The sequence below is a fragment of the Alligator sinensis genome, unplaced genomic scaffold (genome assembly GCF_000455745.1).
Source record: "Alligator sinensis unplaced genomic scaffold, ASM45574v1 scaffold616_1, whole genome shotgun sequence".
In the NCBI taxonomy this organism is placed as follows: Eukaryota; Metazoa; Chordata; order Crocodylia; family Alligatoridae; genus Alligator; species Alligator sinensis.
This window is the reverse complement of record NW_005843002.1, coordinates 265,823-281,421: the sequence shown is the minus strand read 5'-3', so window position 1 is coordinate 281,421 and position 15,599 is coordinate 265,823.

Here is a 15,599-nt window from a genome sequence, read left to right as displayed (position 1 = left end):
TTCAATGCATATATCAGCACAACTAAAGACAACCTTTAAAATGTACTTTTCATTATTAATGCTTTGTAATTTTATAGGAACTTTCCCCCAAGCTTTTCAAAGAACTTCAGACATAAAGCCATCCAATGACAACATGAAGCAGGCACAATTTATTTAGCCCATGGTACAAATCAGCAGACACACAAAAGTCAAAAGTTAAAAAGACTTTCCCACCTCATTACAGTTGTAGACATGGAAACAGGATCAAGGACCAGTCTAACACCAAACCACCACCTTTAAATTCTACATTCGAATTGCTAAGAAAATAAATGCATTCCTTTTCCAGGGTAGAAGACAGGAGACAACCCAAACCTTCATCCCATATTTTTAACCCACAAAAGAAGTATCAGTATATCTGTGCAGTGGAAAAGCATCCAGATGGCAGTAGTAAAAGATGGGAAATTAATTGAACTGGAAGAGTCAACCACCTGACCGCATCCCAAAAATGGATAATTAAGCAAAGTTATATTTTTTTTAATTCTTTCTAAAAAGATAGATAATATTGTTAGTAGGAAAAATAAACTTAACAGAATTCATTTTAAAAAGGTGAGCGGGGAGAGTTATTTAGAGTACAGGCTTGCAGACAATACAGTGATTTGTAATCATCTATTAAGATAATGGGAGACTTTAGGTTAATTTAGTGCAACACTGCTTGCTTTTAAGGAAGAAATCTGGTCAGCAATAGTTTTGTAGCAGAAAGCCCCTTTTCCTCTTGCCTGCAGTTGCTCTCCCCTCCTTGGATATGTTTTTCCTCTTCTACCTTTTCTTCCTTCCTCTTTCTTTCACTTTAAGATAAGGAATTGTGTTTTGAAATTTGTATGTGTGCATTTTGTATCTCCCCTTGTATTTTGGTACTTTTATCTATTTGTGTGCCATGGCATTACTTTTGTAGCTTATATTTTATACTCCTCACCTTTCAACTTTCAACTAAATGTGTTTAGTTTCATAAGTAATTTATACATTGTAACAATGTTAACAAGGGCAGGAATCAAACTGCCTTTCCCTGTATCAGGCTGGCCCCTGAAAGAGCAAGTGAATCAGTGATTGAATGTGTAACACGGTAGCAGGCAGCAATTAACACCTAAGAAAACTGCAGATCAACCAACGGAAGAACTCAATAGAAGACAATGTAACAACCGGGAAATTTCTAAACGTTACTGATCAAGGGCTAGAAGCCCTGGCCTGAGTTAATCAACACCGGGGACCAACTTTTGGGCTGAATATCTCCAGATCGACCGCTCCCAGAGCCCTATTCAAAATTCATCAACGGACTCCCAAACCTGCATGTACATGCAGACGACCCCTGGGGCTGACAGATGCCATCCAGTAGCTACCGAGAGGGGAAGTCCCATGAGGGTCAACAACCCCTGGATTGGGCAAACCTGAAAACTGGGGAAGTCACCAAAGTCTGCCAAGGACAGATAAAAAGCAGTGAAAAGTGACCCTCAGTGGCGCCCTCTTGATCTCCAACTTGACCAGCACCCGACCTGTCCAACCAGAAGGACCAGCCGGCGACCCCCTTCTGGAAGATAACACCACGCTGAAAGAAGCCTCAACGGCAGACTCCAGTGCCTGTGGGATAGGTATACCTGACTCTTGTAGCTTGCTACTGTGTGTGTACATGTGTGTGCATGTGTGCGTGTGGGGACCAACCCCAAGGTTTATGATTTAACTTCATTGCAGTGCTTCATTCCACCTAATAAACCAGAATTTTAAGGATCCCGAGTTGGACATTTGTAGCCAACAGTTTTACCTAGCAGCAAGATGCCTTTAGGTCTTGTCCCTTTGTGTCCCCTGCTACTGCTGTTGTATATGATTACTTATAGCCTGTAGACCTCTGCAGAGGTCAGCAACATTTGTCAAAGCTTTGACAAGTTGGTCAGAAAGGGCAGCACTCCAATTTCTGTTCCAATTGGTAGTGAGCATTTGAAATTCTGACCTACATTACAAAGGGCTGAGGTTAATACAAGTTCATCAACTGTCCTAGCTGTAGTTTACAGAGTTGTTGTACTTTCCCTCCCTTTGCAGTAATATATAGGGAAACAGCCTGAACATTATACTCATTGCTCATGCAGTGCTATTTACTGTGCTCACTTGTATACAAGGCAAGAATAGAGTTGAAGTTAACATTTTTCCAGGCATAATATTAAATGTATATTCTTACCTCCACTTATTTTATTGCAAGGGTAAAGGAAATTAAAAAACAAAAAATAAAAGACAAACAAACTCAAGTCATGAAGGAGTGCAGCACGTGGCCCTGCAGGCTGCCTCTGAATTGTATGTGGTATGACAGCTGACTTCAGCAGAATCCAAGAAACTTGAAGGCATGGTTCACGTGGGAAAAAATGTCAACATGGTTTACTAGAACACAGCTCCCTTGTACCAGAGGGCTCTGAACCACTTTCTCCTCTAATTTATATTCTGTAATTCTGGTGATTTCTCTTCAGGTATTCCTCATTTACAAATGAGCAATTAAGCTCTTTGGACCAAATCCTCTGTTAAGTATGAGATCAGTATAGAACTTCCACAGAGGGAAGCACCAGCTCCCCCGCAGCCCAGGAACCGCTTCGCCTGCTGGCAGTTCCCCCTCCCCTCGCCACCACCAGAGAGGAAGTTAAGTCAGCGGGGTGTTTGCACGACACAGGGGTTTAATGGGCCCTAAATTGAAGCGGTGTTTTTAAAAACCCACCACTTCAATTTAGGGCCCCTGTTTTGTCTACACACGCCCATAGACAGCATGCGTACACTGAAGCCTAATACCCTGCAGTAACACTGGCTGGGACAAAATACAGCAGTTTAGCAAAAGAGGTCACTGTAGAGTAGGGTTAGGAAGCTGAATCAATATAACACTAAAGTAGAATGGCTTAACACTAGGGAGCCCATTTTCTTCTCCCCTCATGTTTCCCCTTGGATGGAAATGTCAGTCAAGAAAAAAGCAGCATATAAAAACTTACTCATTTTAGAATATCAGATCAGGAACTCAGTGATTCCTCCAACATGAATTTGAAGACCCCAGTTGCCATCTTAATCACAGTCTGTCCATCCTTGGAAATAATTCAGCCTTCTGTAGCTCTAAAAGAAGGAGGATTTCTCGTTCAGAAGAGTTATTAGTTTTGTGCATCTGTGGAACCCAGGAGACCTTTGGAGTCCATGTGGTAACACATAAGCAAATCCCTTTAGGATCAAACGCAGTTTCAGTGAAATTCACTGTTTTCTATTAATAGCATTAATTTCCTTTTATTTATATATACTAGCTTAGTAAAATGCTGAGTAAGTTCACTTTTTTCCCTGTAAATGTATCAAAATGTATCATGTAAAAGCTGATTTTCTTTAATATATTCCCTGATACAATTTAGCTGAATTATGTATAATACAGCAGTCATATAGTATTAACTTCACATCAAATCAGAAATTGTATTATAGCAGCTAAATTGATTATGGGTGTAATTGAAGGCCACCAACAGGAAAGTTGTTAATCAACAAAATGCCTCGTTGGTTTCATCCACAAAGTTCCTGGAATTAGTCACATTGTGCAACTGATTCTTTTTTAGTGTATAGCATTTTTTCACCTAAACCACTCCTGTCCTTATCAGTGTACTGCAGAATGGAGTTCTACAGGCATGTCTGCATTGTCTCTATGCCAAGACTGAGAGCTCTGCCAGGAAACCCACCCTTCCCAGTCACTTATACTCAACACATGATAAATTTCAGAAATATGGCCTTTATGTAAATCTCAGTTCCAATTATGAATCTCAGTGCCATTCTTGGGTTTTCTTTTGGGCATGCTCTCTCATGTGCTCACAGCTGCTCTAAGACAGCTATATTGCTGCATTTACAGGATCTCGTGTGCTAAGCCAAAAAAACAGGTGGGGCACACTTCTTTGTGGGCTCCCAGGCTCAGCACATTTCTGCTGAGGGACATGCAAAGAATCACCCACATCCTGACATCACTGAGCTGCTCAGAAGACTTCGATTAAACATTGGCCCTAATATGATTTTGAAACCAGGGACTTTGGGCCCACAGTGTTTTTAGGGCACACCTGCTGGCTCAGTGTCTTGCACTCTTCACAGAAAGAAATGGTATGGACAAAATAGATGCTGGTAGAAGTGTTTCCCCTTATACATATTAGCCTAATGCTTAGCATTCTAGCCCCAGGGACAACCAGTATGTGTTCTCAGTGGGCATCTCTCAATCTTTCCTTTTCATTTTGCATAAAATTTTCATTGGAGCAAAGTCTGAAGCCCAGGTCTCCCAGGTGACTGCATTAACATGAGTTTATGGTTTAATTTTTCTATGAATATCTATAAATATTCTACAGCAAAGGACAAGGCAATGCCATACTAGATGTCTATAAGGGACAAGTCTGCATTCAAATCATTGCTCCAAGCTGGACAAAGGTGAAGGTATTTGAATTTAGGATTTCCACATCATAGGTAACTGTTTTCCTGTTTGGTTTACTGGGTGCAAAGAATGGTGAGGGATCCATCACCACCACCCCTTCCATTTTTCATGAAAAAATATTGACCTGCCATAGGTACCTCACTCCAGAAGAAGGTTCATAGCTGTTAATTCCAAGTGGAGGAGCACACCTTCTTCCAACCCAGTTAGGTACCTGATTCTCTGAGGCACTCCTCTGAGTTCCTTGCTTTCTGGATTCTAGGAATCCTATTCTTTGGTGACCTACTCTTCCCATGATTGGATATGGAGCTTAGGTGCCTAAGCTGAGGCTATGGAACCCACTAAGTAGTGGGGCTTCTAAAAGGTTAGGGCTAGCAGCACTCACACTCATTTGATTACCCCCTCTCTTCACTCATGTCCCTCCCAGACTAACCTGTTGAGCACTCCAATCATGGATGGATAGGACTGTTTTGCATTTTCTCCAATAGAAGTGAAAAGCCACTGGTGTTGGTAACAGTGCCACCTTGCTTGCCAGCACAGAATATATTGTGGTCTTAAAGGAATACATTTTTTCATCATAAACAGTATTTTTAAGAAGAAAAGGTCTAACCTTGGATTTCCATAAGCACATTCAAATATCCCACATACCTCCAATCCAAGAATAAAGGAAACTGAGACTGATGTATAATTTTTATCATTTGGAAGATGATGGGAGTTTGCCACCTTCTCTACCTTTCCATAGTGATCTCTCCCTCCTCCAGGGTCTTTTCCTGGCTCCAGCTGTCCATCTGGGAAAAGCAGAGTTCTACAGCAATGCATACATTGACAGACTCAGTAGGTACCCTTGTTTCATCCCAGAATTTAGAGATGCTGGCCTCATACCCTGCCACTTATCAACAAGCACTCGAATACCAAGTGTGCAGACACCAAATAAGAATCTGAGGAATTCCATATTTTTGTAACTCAGTTCATAAATGTCTGTGTGCTGTAGTATCAAAAGTTTTGCTTTGATCGCTATAAAAAATCTGAAACAGAGCAAGCAGCAGTTTCAGATACAGGTGACAGAAACACATCCTCCAAAAACAGCTCATTTATCACTCTCAGTGATAGCACAAGGCTAGAAAAAAATCGGAACACCATTCCCAGTTCATCTCCCTTCTACCCCACCAAAGTAAGACCTTGCCAGGCACTGACTCATCTTGTAGGCTCTGACTGTTTTCACCATCCTCCTGTTCCAACCCACAAAGCCTGAATTCAGCCTGCTGACTCTCTGTCACAGTACCAGCCTTTTGCTACTTTGTCAAGCATAGACCCTAGTCAGTCTCATAGGCTTCCATTTTCTCCAATCAAATTCTCAGAGAAATCATTTGACAAGCAGGAGATTAAGTGGCAGAAATACAATAGGAAAAAAGGGCCCACCAAGCCAGGTCAAAGTCCTGCAAGATAGATACTTTCTCCATCTCTGTCTATTACTATTGACAGGTATGAGAGAAAGAAACCCTCTTCCTTCACCGCCCCACCTCCCCTTGCCAAATATAGCAGCCTAATCCCTGCCCAAAATGCTATTGCCTGACCTCTCCCATTCCAACCCAAGAGTCACCGTTATCTCTTAATATCTTCTCCTTCAACTGTAGCCTATTGTTGTGGCACTTCTTGAGGCAATGTGTTTTGATCTTCTATATTTTTCACCAAGAATTCCCATCTCCTTTAGAAGGGGACCATCTCCAGACTGTTTTCTCTCACCTCTGCTCATTGCAATAGGGGGTGGTGACATCACTGTAGTACTATTCCCCTTCCTTTACCCTCCCTCTTGTTCTCAGATTCCATCCCCTGCCCATGAATTTCCAAGGGCTTACCCAAGTCCAGCTCTCTACTTACTTGTACCAAAACATTCTCTGTCTTCTCCCCACACCACATATCCACCAACAAGACATGCCTTCTCCCTGTTCCCCCAGCTCCCATATTGTGAGCAACTGGGGTACCATGACCACCACTAATTGACCAAAGTGCCTATATCAGTACAAATTGTACAAAAGGCAAATTGTACAAAAAGCAAATTAGTATGAAAAAACTACACTGGAAAAAACTACATTGGACAAAAGGCAAATTAGTATGAAGCCCCATGCTTATACTGGAGTAACTGAAGTAACCCCATTTTTCCACTACCACAAACAGAGCCAGGCAAATGCAAATACAATGGTTGTACCTCTGAACTGCATTGTGAACATGCATTCCCCTAGAAAAAAAACTACTATACCCTATTTTTTCTCACCGGGACCAAAACAGTCACATGTCTGTTTAACCAATCTACAATGTGTTTGTCAGGCACTAGATGGTTGTAAAACATAACACTGACTTCTTGATATCTGGTCTCAGCAACAAAAACCATGACCACCTGGCAGTCTGCTTTTCTTCATATCTGGCACGTGCTCTCCAAAAAGTTAATGTCTTTAACCAAAGTTTCTGGATCACTGCAAACAGCCTACTGAATACCCGTCAATATCAGAGAACTCACCAATATATTATTAGTGATCACAGTTACATTTCTCAATTGCATCACAAATTTCTCTACCCATTTCCACCCTACATGTATTCTTTGATCACTTCCAGTCCGTCCCTTGACTCTCTTATCTTCCACATCATTTCCAAATCCTGCACGTCTTAGGTAACCATCTCCTCTTGCATTGCCATTCACAGCAGGTGCAAAAGAATACAAAACTGTCAGCCAATGCGGGTTGATTTTCTAGGTTAGAAAGGACCAGTTTCGTCTTGTGCTGCCAGATGTGCAGTCAACAGGCTCTACTGTTTCTGAGGTTCTTGTCTGAGCAGCATCTCAGCTCTAGTGCTGGTACCAGTAAGGACTTCACAATCCCAGGAGATGTCTGTATCTCTGATGATTCTTGTTTTGCAGTGCAGGAAAGCTTGCCTCTTAGCCTGTCCCACTGTATCCAATTTTCTGTTAGTTGACTCAAGCCACCCACTCCCCTCTCCTCATTCTTCATGCTCATCAAAGTTTCAAAATGTGAAGAAATAGCTTAAGGTTATCCATTCCCTGTCCTCATACTCCTTTGCCATCTCTCAAGCATGGAAGCATGCACTAGGAGTCCCCCTTATTATTCCTTTCTACCTTGTGTAGAGAGATTCTTCTACTCCTGTGTCAGAAACAGCTGGGTTCTAACCACTTCTAAATATTGACTTTCCTCAGGTTTTGGGAAATGGCTCTACATTGGCAAGAGGCTGACTCAGTACTGTCTCTACCTCCTGTTCCATGTTAGCTGTCTTCACCAGACAGCTTGTAAGACCCATCACTCATCCAGGACCTATCTCATCCTGGGATGAAACCAACTGGTACAAGCTCCAGCCTCAGTAGAGGGTGGCCCCTGTGGATGTTCTAATATCCATTTGCTCTGCAGTCACTAATCCACAGTATGTTATGGCTGTTTGTAGGGCTGCAGAGTTCTACCTCTGTACTACCCCTAGCATGGATAATCCATCCACTACTTCTAGCTGAGCTTGTGAAGCTGAGGCTGAAAGTCACCTGCTTCTCATGCCAGCCAGTAAATATGTCAGCTGAGGCAGTGGGGAAGTTTCTGCCTAACTTGGAACTTAGAACCAGGATTTAGGTTAGAACCGAGGGCATGGTCCTTGTCAGAACAGTATCCCTTTTTTTGAAGGAGTACTACAAAAAAGCCAGAGGCTTATGAAGGAGTCCAAGACTCAGAAAAAGAACCAAAAAGGGAGCTGAGATTATTTGATGTGTAGGGGGCAGCAAAAGCCTTCGGAGGCAGAGGTCTTAGGATGAACTAGTGGGCAGGACAGTTTACCCCACTTTGACTGATGAAAGTTTACACTGTTTACCCCATTTTGAGTGGCCCTTGTGTTTGACCAATACAGGTAATGAAAGAATAATGCTGCTTCAGGTAGCCCATTAGATGGTGAGTCTACCTCCCAGCTTTGATTTATGGGAACAGAGGGAAACAGCAAAGCTTTGGGATCTGACAGCAGCAGCTTCACAGGGCAGATGTTGCTTTTGGATAAATGATCACAGTACCCTTGGCCAAGCAAAGGTACTGCTACATGGCCCTGTTTAGAGCTTGACTCTGCTACTGTGGAATCAGGAGAGCAGGAGCTATTCTCACAGTGCTTTGCTGAGAGTGAGAAACTTGGTTCACATATTCAGAATAAACCATAAGTATTTATCACCTGAAACAAATGCTCAGGGAACATTCAGACACACCTTTTCAGATGAGATAACTTGAGGTAGCTAACTGGCAAATTGGTTAAAAGGCACAAAGAATAGCTGTTAAGATGGGGGGGAAGAAACCCAACTTTCTTCTCTTATAAGAAGCTCCTTCATTTAATCTCTCTCCTATATGTAAGTCTAGAAATGACAGTAGCTCAGAGCGATCTTCTATTAAGACTCAGGAAGGCAACTTACCCAACTTCCAAGCCTTGTGTTAGCTAAACTATCTCACACACATATTGGTAGCCCCTTGCTAGGACTTGTGTAGAGGAGTAAGCACAGCGGCAGTGAAAGGACCCGGAGAATGCCGCTTCCAGAGCCGATACCATATAAGGCTAGAAGCTCCGAGATCGGAGTGTGGCGGTGGCAGCAGCAGCGAAAAGGGAGCCGCAATGAGAGAAAAGGAGAGAGGAAAGAGGATCCACAGGGGATCAGTAACTTACCTGAGGATCTCTCACAGTGTCAGTGGGAGGAACAGAGCTCCGGAAGCGAGGGGCGGATCCAGGAGTAGATAAACACCATGGGATGCGTATTGTACTACCGACCTGGAAAGAGAAAGCAAAGGAAAAGAAAAGAGTGAAATTGACCCATGATTATTCATCTGTGGAGATAGTGTCTGAGTGCCCATCGAAAGGACCCGAGGCATCAGACACATGCAAAAAAAAAAAAAAAAAGGGAATAGACTTATCAGCCAACGAAGTAAAGAGAGAGTATATAGCAGGGTTTGAAGATAAAAACCCATGAAAAGGATAGAAACGCAATATGGACAAATACAAAAGAGACTTTTTTTTATTAATACTAGGTTCCGGTCAGTCAAATTGATAGTAATAGCATAAGAACAGTATATAAATAGAATCACCAAGTTGATATAAATAAATAAATACAAGTTTTGATCCGAATCAGACTATGATTATCTATACCATTGAGTGGGTGTGAATATACAGAGGAGTGAGCAAGATAACTTATCGATAGTACCCATGAACCCCTAAGAGACACCAAAAAAAAAAAAGAGAGAGAGAAGAAACTCTCTTTTTAAACAACCCTCCCAACGAGTGACATCAAAAAATCTGAGTATAAAATAATAATAACATCCAAGATGTGGCAGGCAGGAAAGTCGGGATACCAACAGGTCATTGGGTGACTATAGAGAGTGGTAAAAGGAGACATCCTAAGTGCAACCACCACAACTTGAATCACAGAAGAGGTGGGTATTGAATGTGGCTGACATACAAGTGAAGTTTTCACAAATAAACTTGTCTTTGATTCTCATGTTTTTAAAACATAGGGAACTTTCTATTACCACGTGAATCAAATAGCATACAGATCTATAGTAGGACAGACTGTCAGATGGTGTCAAGCAACATAAGTCCATTGACTTCAATGATTCATCTAACTTCCAGCAGTTGTGAAACCAGCCCACTAAATGTATCTTAAATAGGTGTGTGTCCAAGAATAATTAAAATCAAGATTGGCAGGGTTTTTTAAAGGTATGCTTCAGCTCAGTTAACATTTATTGATGGGACATATCAATGGCAAATGTCTATACAAAATGTATTGTTTCTTAAGTATGATGTTTCCTTGTTTCTAATGGTTAAGTGGCCTGCCAAAAATCAAATATGCATAAAGTAAAATATTTATAACATTGTCCTTTTGCATGACATTTTAGACAAAAATGTGTTGAATACATCAATACTTTAAACTATTTTATTATTGGGAACATAATCTCTGAATACCACATGGCCAGTCATTCATTATAGAAGTATTGTTTTTAACCACACAACAAGCAAACAGGCGCTACAGTAATTTGTCATTATAACAGGGTGGCCTCTTCGTCAGGTCTTTGCCAGCCACCCTGCTCCTGGGGTAACCACCCGCTTCGCTCACCTGCCATGCCTTGATGGAAAAATATGAGAGTTGTTACTAAGGAGGGAGGCTAGGCTACCCATTACTCGCCCCACTGACAAGGGCCTTCATACCTACTCTAACCTCCCCTCCATAGGTCCCATGCCTCGCAGATGCTACTCTGGCGTTAGTTCTCTTTCCTATGGCTGGAGCAAACTAGGCACACAGTTGTAGCTCTTTTATACATTGCCGGAGGGCCACTCACACGCTACCTCTCTCTCACCAGAGTCCCACTCACTCCACTGGCTTTCACCCAGCCTCTTTAAGACTACCCTCTCTCAGGGGCCACACTCATACCACCCAGCCTCACCTGGCTTCAGGCTTAGCTCTCCTCGCCTTGGTCAGTCCTGGTGCAGTCTGTTGAGTGATTCCCACTACCCTCTCCCAAGTGTTGACCGAGTAATTCTACGACTGTAGGCCTATTTTGCTCCTAGCCCCTCACCGGGCCATTATGCCTGCACTGGACCTCCTCACTCACCCACACTCATGGGGCCACTCTGTTCATCACCCCTCTCACCCAGGGTTTTTCTTACTCGTCACCCCTCTCACTCAGGGTCTCTCTCGCACCCCCAGGCTTTCCCCTGCTGCCTGGGTGTGGCCCCAGGTCCCTTCTCCAGCCTGAGCTCTGTCTCAGGGCTCCTTAACAAGCCCTGGGCTCCCCCTGCTCACTAGAGCACCACCAGGGATGTAGGGCTGAGGTTATTAAGGCAACCTGACCCACCTTTCACTGGGGAGGTAACTGGCCTGGCATTTCCTGGGGGCTCCCATGCCACTAGGAGCCCCACCAAACCACACTTCTCTGGCAGGGTGCAGTTTTACGTCTTACCCAGGACAAAGGGGTCGCCCTCCACCCAACAGCCCCTGCCCTTACCTCCTGACTGGCCAGAGCAGCCTCTAAGCCTAATGTTACCTCCTTCCTCCTGCAACAAACTATAGCCCAGCTTATATCCCTGGGTCCAAAATGACTGCCCTCATCAGGGACCTGGCTGCTGCCTGTTTTCAGCTCTTAAAGTCATCAGCCAACTTTTTAAGCAAACAGTCAAACCAATCTTTCCAGTACTTTAACTTTCATCACCCCATCTATTGCTACATATTAAATTTTCCCTGCAAATTATTTTCATTCAGAAACCTGGCTGAGTATCATGTTTCGCATTTCCTGAATGTTTCTATAAACTCCTGTTCCTTTCACCTGGGCACCTGGTTCATCTGTATCCTCCTGCTGAGTCTATCTTGTTCAAAGCTAAGAACACTACTGATTGCTTTGGGTCCCAGTTACACAAAGCCATTAAGCTTGTGCTTAATTGCACTGAGCATTTGATTATGTGTTTTGATGAATCAGACCCTGAAGTCAGAGCTTTTAAGGAGCCACAGGTACCTCAGGTTTGAAAAGTGTTATTTAAAATGAACAGTGCTTCTACAACATGTCAGATCTGAAGATATGTTTTCTGTTATTATATATAGCCCCAATTTTGCAAACAATTATGGTTGTGCACATGAGTAATCTTTTTAAAATCTGTTTGACTTCAAGCTGGTTGCAGGTGTATTCAGTTTTATAAATCAGTATTTCAGAGATAATTGGATGAAAGGGTAAAGTCTGACATGTGATTCACAGGCAGGCGACCTTATTGCTGTTTCTGGCCTTACACTGTGAATCTAGAACATGAACTCATCCAGAAGTGAGACAGACTGTTCCCAAACAGATATGTCACTGAACAGTACACAGAGGCTGGTGTTTAAACATGGTAACTGCCAGAAGGCATTGGGATAATGCAATAGTCTTGGGCTGGTAATTTTATTTACTCTTCACTGTGATTCAACAAAATAATCTTTCTAACCATAACAACTGTTATAGAAATGAAAACAAAGCATCTTTTTATCTTTCTCTAGGATTGATTGGATTTGCTTGTAGATTTGTCAACTCCACTGAATTCAGGTCCTGCTGGGAAAGGACACCCAGTAATCCTAAGGCTTTTCTGAATTACACATGGGCCAATCCAGGATCACAACAATAGAGGTCCTGCCACGTACCCTTTGGCAGTATGGCACAGGCTCAGTCAAGGGAGCTTCTTGCACAGGCATAGTTGAAAGGGTTATGGCTGCCACCCTTTGCTGAGATCCTGGATGCTGGTGAACTTTCAGGTCAGGTACAGACATTACACTTTTACTTGTATAAGCAATCAAAAACTAGTCTATACCCATAACAGACTAGAAATTCAGCCCACATAGACTGGTTTAAAAATGGCAGAACCTGTTCTAAGATTTGTGCACCCCTCCCAGGGCAAACATGTGCTCTGTTTGGTACCAATCTAAACTATGCCACTTATTAAAAAACACATAACTTAGATCGATTCTGCTTTGGGCTTTTTGAATGTCAGGACCTAGCTGCAGAGCTTACCAGCATATCAGTGGATCTCCTGCTGAGAGCTTTGTAAGCTCACCAGCTACTCACCATGGGGTCTTCCCAGAGTCCCTGCTTTCAAGCAGCTCCAGAGCCCAGGGGTGAGTGCTGCTACTGTTTGCTCATCCCCTTCCTCTTCCCTCCCCACTGGAATTCAGCAACAGGGAAAAAGCAGGTGCCTCATGTTGCAGCAGGCCTCTTGTCTCCTTCCCCTGTACATGCTCACCATAACTACAGTGCACAGTCCAGTGGGGGGCTGTTCTGCCACACTTGCTCTGGATCTATTCCTGGAACTGACCTAAGCTAGTCCAGCCACAGCTGGAAACGGATCTTAAAGTCAACTTTACCTCTTCTCCCTCACTGCTCTAGTCCTGCAGCAAACACAGGTTGGCTTGACTAAAGGCTGGCTAATCAGTTTCCATTTTCTTTCCTTTCTCCTCATTTTTTCTTCTTTTCATATTGATGTTATATAAATATTCAGAGATCATATTTCTTGTGAGCAGCTTTATGAATGTTGTTCAGTTCCCCAAATGCTACATTATAACCTTTTATTTTCAGAAAATAAAATCTGTTGCACAGCAAAATGAATAATGTTTGCATTTTCACAGAGAAATGCCACAGACATTAAGACTAAATAGACTCTGCCCCTAGAAACAATCTAACTGCAGGAGGATGCAGATGGTTGATTTGAAGTCCTTTTCAATTCAGAGCTACTTGTTCTTAAAAAATGGACAGATTGAAAAAAATGTGTTGAGGGAGGGAAATGTCATTGCTGAAAGTGAAACCCATCCTATTTCAACAAATTCCAAACAGTTCAGTATGATACAAATAATTGCATAAGACTCAAATCATTCTTAGTTAATGTAAAACTAGCAGTTCTCAGCTTAGCATAGTTAACTGATAAGGGTTTCAAGCCTGCCTTCATGGTACCATCAGGTTTCTCTAGACCAGACACATCATAGTCTTTGCATTTTTTGTATCATGTGACTATGCTTGCATAACACACAGTCACATTTTCTCCTGTCATTGCACATCCATAGCCATCATTAAAATCAATGGAAATGTACAGTTATTATTTGAATTGAAAGTTAGTAATACACCTGATACTCATGTGATCTTCTGTGCTAGTGGTGCCCAACCCCTGAGACTTGTTGGCCAGATAAGAGGTGCAGGATCAATCTGCAGACTGGATTACATGCAGTCAGCTAGTCCATGGGTGGGGTCCAGCATCCTGGCCCAGCCCTGCATGCCTGATCCAGCCACATGCCATCCCAGCATCATGCACTGTATCATACTGCATCCTGGCCTGACCCTGCATACTGGATCATGCTATGTCTCAGTCTGAGGCTACATGCCAGATCATGCCACATGCCAGCCCAACCACATGTACCTGATCCAGCTACAGAGTGACCCCATGTGCCAGCTCAACTGCACACCAACACAATCTAGCACTCAAGGCTATGTTTTCTGGCCCAGGAATCTGGAAATTTGGCAGCAGGGGAGAGGCAACTTACACTGTTACCACTCCTCTGCCACCAAATTTCCAGACCTGTAGGGAGCCCCATGGGCCAGATGACACATCTCTGTGGGACAGATCTGGCCCGTGAGACCCAGAGGTTGAGCATAACTATTCTGTGCCATTAATGTAATCTGCTTGACATAGAAATTGAGCTCCCATCTTGGGAAGCTGGAAAATTCAGAATCGACCTCTTGCTTTATCCTCTGACACAAACAGTGGAGTAGAAGGAATGTCACGAACAGATGGTATTAAAGTATATTTTAAAGTAAAGCTTATTTCTAATTTCCAACTACACATAGGCTTATGGATTCATAAAGTGCAAAGTTATCAATCCTCATAAAGTCAAATATTTCACAAGTGTTTTCTCTCTCCATGTTTGCACCACCTAATGCATTTAAGTTGCCATCACATACTGTATAGTTCTTGGCTATAGGACTTGTAGCAGGCTCACCTTTCAGAGCTTGGGTTGAGTCCCAGGCTTGAGATCCTGCTGTTTTGATTGGTAGAGCCCATCCACCAATCAGGAGGCAGAAGGAGAAATAAAGACATGCCCCTTTCCTGAGGGGAGGGGGAGAAGAGCTCCCCTGGATCTGATTGAAGGCTGTAAACTGTCAGGTCCAGAAGATTTCAGGGGCGGAGCCCTGGAGTGTATAAAAGGAGCTGCGTGCCCAGCACAAGGGGCAGATGCAGCGAGGGACTCAAAAAGAGTGGAGCCAAGAAAAGCTGGGGTGCTCTCCCCCAGCAGGCAAGAGGCCCAAGGTTCCTGAAGCTGCCACTGAAGAAGCAGCCTTGGTAGCAGTGTGAGAAAGCTTGGGCTGTTGACAGGGACGATGCACAGAAACCTAGCCCTGGGAGTGGTGTGAGACTGCTCAGGCCCATCGGTGCATGGAGCCCAGCCTTTGGGAGGTGCAAGCGGTGGCTCAAGCCTGCAACCCCAGCAGGGCCGGCAGGCCACACAGTGTGTGGGGCAGTGCATGGGGCAAAGGCCTTGGGGCTACAGTGAGGCAGCTCAGGCCCCATCTCCTGGCAAGCGGCCAGGTCCCACGGTGCGCAGGGCAGCACACGGGGCCCAAGCCTTGGGAGGCAGGGAGCAGTGGAG